Genomic DNA, 6,454 nt, shown 5'->3' with positions numbered 1-6,454 from the left:
AGGATCAGCTGACAAAATAACTGGCCAGTGAGGGCGCTCGGCTTCTGACGTATGACTCCGCCCTTGTTAATGCGTACACACGGCCTGGAGCACCACGTGTAGGAAGTGACGTCAGAGTGACGCGCGCAGAATGGATGCCTTTGGGAGGGGATGATTGCTCCGGAGCGGCGCTCACTAGTGAGGTGTCCGGACTGTAACACACTGACGGGGGGAGCGCTGTGCGCCAAATATTCATCCGCTATATACCCTGCATGGCGAGTAACGGCTGTGGCTGATCCCAAGGGGATTTCCACTGTCTCAGCTCTGCACACCATCCTCTTCCTCACCCTCCCCGGGTCCAGCTTCAGTGACTGTTTACCAGCAGTCGTGGTGACATTACATCAGCAGCGCTGCAGCCAATCAGCAGCTCTGCCAACAGTTTCTATTATGGGGTTGTCCACTACTAGGACACCCCTGCTCGCTCCCTATGTTTCCCCTGGTGCTGGTGCTCCTAATCTCAGGGCTCATGTGACATTGATTTACCAGGTGACCACTGCAGCCAATCAGCGGTGCTGTCAGCAGTTTCTATTATGGGGTTGTCCACTACTAGGACACCCCTGCTCGCTCCCTATGTTTCCCCCGGTGCTGGCGCTTGTAATCTCAGGGTTCATGTGACATTGATTTGCCAGGTGAACGCTGCAGCCAATCAGCGGCGCTGCCAGTAGTTTCTATTATGGGGTTGTTCACTACTAGGACACCCCTGCTTGTTCCCCATCTGTCCTCTGGTGCTGGTCCTTATAATCTTGGGGCTCATGTGACATTGATTTGGCAGGTGAACGCTGCAGCCAATCAGCGGTCGTCCAGAGCGCATCGGATCCAAGGTTCCTATCACTAAATCAGGCCACTATTAGGATTCCTATATTTAGGGACCAATAACACCAATTGGCCGCCCTCTCATGATGCTATGCCAATTAAGTCTCATCAACCCATTGATTAAAAACCACTCAGGCGATGAATATTGACACATATTGGGGATAGCAGTTCTGGCACAGAGCTTTTAGATTTACCATGTAGCAGATCTCAGAAAGCTGCCCCTGCCCAAACCAGGCTCTCTATGTACATTTCTATACACCGTGAGCTGCTAATCACAGCAGGGAGAGTGCCAGACTAGCTAACCTCTATGTTACCTAGTTTGGCAATAATAATCTCCTGAAGCTAAAACAAACATTGCAGGTAAACAACTTCATAGTGTGAAAATAAAGACGCATCACTGAAATCATTTTAAAGATGAGTCAATTTACCTGGTCAGTGATTTGTTTCCTACATTATGCTGCTCTCAGATGTAGCATAAACCATCTGACAGATTCCCTATAACAGGATGCGTGTCTCCAGAAGAACAGCCTGGGCACAATGTATGGGCACTATACTGGCATAGTTGTAATTTTCCAGAAAAAAAGGTATGGAAATGATATTGCTGAGTAAAAAAACACCAAGGGGCCTAAATAGTCACTGCAGCCATAGTTGAATTCATAGAGAGGAGTCATTTTCATGAATGGGTACATCTGGGGAGTTGTTCTGACACTGTAGGGGCTCTACGAATGGCATCTGCTAAATATCCCAGCAAAACCTGTGTCCAAGCAGCGCTCCTTCCTTCTCAGCCTCGTCTTGTGACCAAAGCGTAGTTTCTGGCGGCATTTCTGTGTTTGGGAGAAATGGCCTAACTAATTCTAGAGACCAGGTTCTCCTCTTATCTAGAAATGGGAAGCTAATATCACATTTCAGTGGTAAATATGCACTTTTTTTAATTACACAATTTAATGTTCTAAAATTGTTTGATGCACTTGTGGGATAAAAATACCATACTCTCAGGCTACTTTCACACTTGCGTTGAACGGCATCCGTTGCATTGCGTTGTGTGACGGATGCAACGGATGCGTTGCATATAATGGCACAACGGATGCAACGGATCGTACAAAACAACGGTAAGCTTTTCTTTTTTTCATTTTTGTTTTCTTCTTTACATTTTTACCGGCAGCAGACTATTGTGAACGATCAGCTGATCACCCGGCTGCCGGGCAATCAGCTGAGCGCTCTCAATAGCCGACTGCCGGGTGATCAGCTGATTGCTCTCAAAAGCTGGCTGCCGGGCGCTCAGCTGATCGCTCTCAATAGCCGGCTGCCGGGCGCTCAACTGATCGCTCTCAATAGCCGGCTGCCGGGCGCTCAGCTGATCGCTCTCAGTAGCCGGCTGCAAGGCGCTCAGCTGATCGCTCTCACATGCCGGCGGCCGGGCGCTCAGCTAATCGCTCTCAATAGCCGGCTGCCGGGCGCTCAGCTGATCGCTCTTAATAGCTGGCTGCCAGGCGCTCAGCTGAGCGCTCTCAATAGCTGACTGCCGGGTGATCAGCTGATCGCTCTCAAAAGCCGGCTGCCGGGCGCTCAACTGATCGCTCTCAATAGCCGGCTGCCGGGCGCTCAACTGATCGCTCTCAATAGCCGGCTGCCGGGCGCTCAGCTGACCGCTCTCAGTAGCCGGCTGCCAGGCGCTCAGCTGATCGCTCTCACATGCCGGCTGCCGGGCGCTCAGCTGATCGCTCTCACATGCCGGCTGCCGGGCGCTCAGCTAATCGCTCTCAATAGCCGGCTGCTGGGCGCTCAGCTGATCGCTCTCAATAGCCGGCTGCCGGGCGCTCAGCTGAGAGCTCTCACATGCCGGCTGCCGGACGCTCAGCTGATCGCTCTCAAAAGCCGGCTGCCGGGCGCTCAGGTGATTGCTCTCCAAAGCCGGCTGCCGGGCGCTCAGCTGATCACTCTCAAAAGCCGGCTGCCGGGCGCTCAGCTGATCGCTCTCAAAAGCCGGCTGCCAGGCACTCAGCTGAGCGCTCTCAATAGCTGAATGTTCGGCCACCAAGAGACAAAATAAAGTTTCTGTGATAAAAAAAAAAAAAAAAAAGATGAGCATGCACAGTGAAAAATCAAGGATTCCACCGCTCAAAAAACGTTACGTGCTGCGTTCCTTCCGCCCGGCGGAAGCAACGCAGCGTCAGCCAGCGGAAGCAACGCAGGTCCTTTTGGCACAATCCGTCATCCATACAAGTCTATGGGAAACAGCGAATCCGTTAACGGATTCCGCTGCTTTCCAAAAGGGGCGGATTGCGCCAGAAGGAAATTAACGCAAGTGTGAAAGTTCCCTTAGATGAATTCCTTGGGGGTGCAATTCTCGCGGGGTAAGCAAGGATTAGTGAATCCACTGGACTGAAGGTACTGATCACTGGTCTGGAGGAGTGAACTACTAGAACGGCTCTACTGAGTCTTCACTAAAGCCACTGGAGGTGGCGGTAGATGCACACGCTGGTAGGTAGTAGTGATGGGTAGTCCGGCTCTTTTTGGTGATATGGTTCCCATGGGTCCACTCACCAAAAAGAGCCGGCTCATTCGGATCGTTCTCGGCTCCCTATTAAATATGTGTTCACTCCAGGTGAACACATATTTAAGATTATAGTAACACCGATGAAACCCCGCCCACCCGTGGCTAAACCCCGCCCACTTACAAGGGACCGATTAGATTCTTGAGTGGCTGGGTTAGCCGCGGGTGGGCGGGGTTTCAGCGGCAAAAAGAGACGTTTAGAGATTTTCTCTCTTTGACAGAGATTTTCTCCTGTCAGTCACAGCAGGGAGGCGGATCTTTGTGTCGGATTGTTCGCCACTGACACATCACTAGTAGGTAGCCGACAGAGGGCATCCCTAGGGGATCAACAGTGCTGCGCCACAAATATGAACACAGTCTCTGATAGCAGCTGCTATTGTAGATTCGGCCGGGATGGATGGATGTAGTAGCAGATGTCGGTATGGGTAGTTGTAGCAGCAGTGGCTGGTATCATAGGAACGGGCGGCATGCATAGTTGTGGCAGTGATATCGTAGGAGCAGCCAGAGAGGATAATTACAGCAGCAGATATCAAGGAAGTGGTCGGCATGGTAAGTTGCAGCAGAGGACTTGTCATGTGTTGAAACACAGATAGGAATCAGTAACAGCATCGGCAGCACAAAGGTACCTGAGAACTAGCAACGTATAGAACTCGTTGCCGAGGTACCTCCCTTAAGGGGAAGGTGCCTTAAATACCTAATTCTTCTTAGCCATGCTGAGAGGCACTTACAGATTAGAGTGTACTGGCCCTTTAAGAAAGGGGTGTTTCTGCATGTGCTCTCTAAGGGCATTCCTGGGAGGCCTGTGCTGCGTGTGCAGGCCTCAAGAGACAGCAGCAGGAAGCGGGGAGGGAGCCGTTGCTACTGGGCGCCCAGAGAGGTGACAGCTGGTGTCCCCACCGGAAAAGGGGGGCAGAACAGCACAGGGACGCCGGTATGTGCTTTACAGGAGGATTAGTTTCCTCTATTTTGGCACTTCAGGAGCTCCAATCTGCACGCTAAAAATCAAATAGTCCTTTTTTTTCTGTCTGAGCCTTATGTCCCCAAAGATTAGTTTTTGACACCATATAGGGTATCACCACATTCAGGAGAAATTCCGTAGCAAATTTATTACATATGAAAATTACAAATTTGGAGCTAAAATAACATTTTACTGGAAAAAAAATTGTAACTTTTTTGTTTTCAAATCAAAATGTTATAAAGTTCAGTGTTGCAATTTTGGGTTAAAAATGCTCAACGCCACCTTAGATGAATTCCTTGAAGGGTTCAGTTTCCAAAATTACGTAAGGGTGGGGTTTCTGTTAATCTGGCATGTCCACATACTGCATATGACCGAGTTCGGGAAGAATTGTGTAACAAATGTAGAGTCCATTTTTTCCTGTTAGCCCCTGAGAAACATACAGATTTAGGTCTAGAAGAATATTTGGAAAATTTCATTTTTCGTTTTTACGTCCAAATGTGTGTTATAAAGTTCCGTGAAGCAGCTGTGAGATCAAAATGGTCAACACCACTGTACATACTGTAGATAAAAGTCATAAGGTCTACATGGGATTCCTTTTTTTCCTTCTGTTTTGCACTTCAGGGAATTTTCAAATGCGATCTGGCATCTGTTCCATTAACATTTCCGCAACAAAAATCAAATAGCGCTGCTGTGGAATGATAATTATTTTTTTGGAGAATGATCATCTTTCATGACAAAGACATAACATGAATAATGGGTTCATGTCATACAGGACATCCGGTAATGTGTCTGTGGTTTGGGGGATATAAGACCTGATCAGAGCTATAGCGGTTCGATGTTTTGCAGTTGAGAACTGATTGGTTTAGGTTCTGATTTTGGCGCCAGGACTAACGTCCATAATGGTGCAATCCATGGGCGTAAATGATGCGGGTGCAAGTGTTTCAGTCGTGCCCAGGCACTGGAGCCTAGGTGGGGGTACCAAAAGGTCCCTTGGGTTTATATAAAAAAAACAACTGTCACGGATGTGTCTGGACCTTCAGGTACTGCTGCTGAACCAGGTGCAGAAGGGCAGATCGTCCAAACGTTAATGGATGCTGTCCCTTTAAGGGCTTGAATTAGTTTTTTTCTTCTGTTTCCTTGCCAGGTTGGAGGAGCCTTTCCTCCAGCTGGTAATTAAGGGCCTTTATAATGTGGGACCTCTCACTCCTCCAGTGCAGGTTATACTCTTCACTTGGAGAAGTTGCTTGCTCAGGAGTACATGTGGCTTCAGACTACCGTTGCTGTATATTCTGAAGATTCCCTCTCAAGATAAGTTGTGGTTTTTCCTTCTTGTGGCTTCAGACTACTGTTGCTGTATATTCTGAAGATTCCCTCTCAAGATAAGTTGTGGTTTTTCCTTCTTGTGGTTTCAGACTCCTGTTGCTGTACATTCTGAAGATTCCCTCTCAAGATAAGTTGTGGTTTTTCCTTGTTGTGGCTTCAGACTCCTGTTGCTGTATATTCTGAAGATTCCCTCTCAAGATAAGTTGTGGTTTTTCCTTGTTGTGGCTTCAGACTCCTGTTGCTGTATATTCTGAAGATTCCCTCTCAAGATAAGTTGTGCTTTTTCCTTCTTGTGGTTTCAGACTACTGTTGCTGTACATTCTGAAGATTCCTTCTCAGGATAAGTTATTGTTTTTCCTTTTTCCCCTTTTTGCTGTTTATTTTTGTGTTTGTTTTTCCCTCCGTGGATTGGTGGGTGGTGGAATTTAGTCCTAGGGTCTGGCTAGGAGACAGGGGCACGTTGGCGGGCCACACCTCTTAACCATTATAGGTACCTGTGGTTTGACGGCAAGCGCAGGGCCCTCCAGAGTCAGGGTCAGCGCAGTAGCCCTTTGTTACCCCCCTCTTTGTGTTTCAGCCTCCCTTATTCCCAGGAGTCCACTTGCTGGGTGTCTCTCCCCACACCCACATAAGGATAAGGCTGCACATCAAAGTTAGATAATAGTATAATGCTATAAGCATACCGAAAAACATTGAAGCATACAATGAAAAATGCCATTTGCTAACTTGAAAGTGTGAATAATGAATTGCATACCTGCCATGAATAT

Source organism: Anomaloglossus baeobatrachus, chromosome 1 (assembly GCF_048569485.1).
Source record: "Anomaloglossus baeobatrachus isolate aAnoBae1 chromosome 1, aAnoBae1.hap1, whole genome shotgun sequence".
Classification (NCBI taxonomy): domain Eukaryota; kingdom Metazoa; phylum Chordata; class Amphibia; order Anura; family Aromobatidae; genus Anomaloglossus; species Anomaloglossus baeobatrachus.
Note: the sequence above shows the minus strand (reverse complement) of the source record.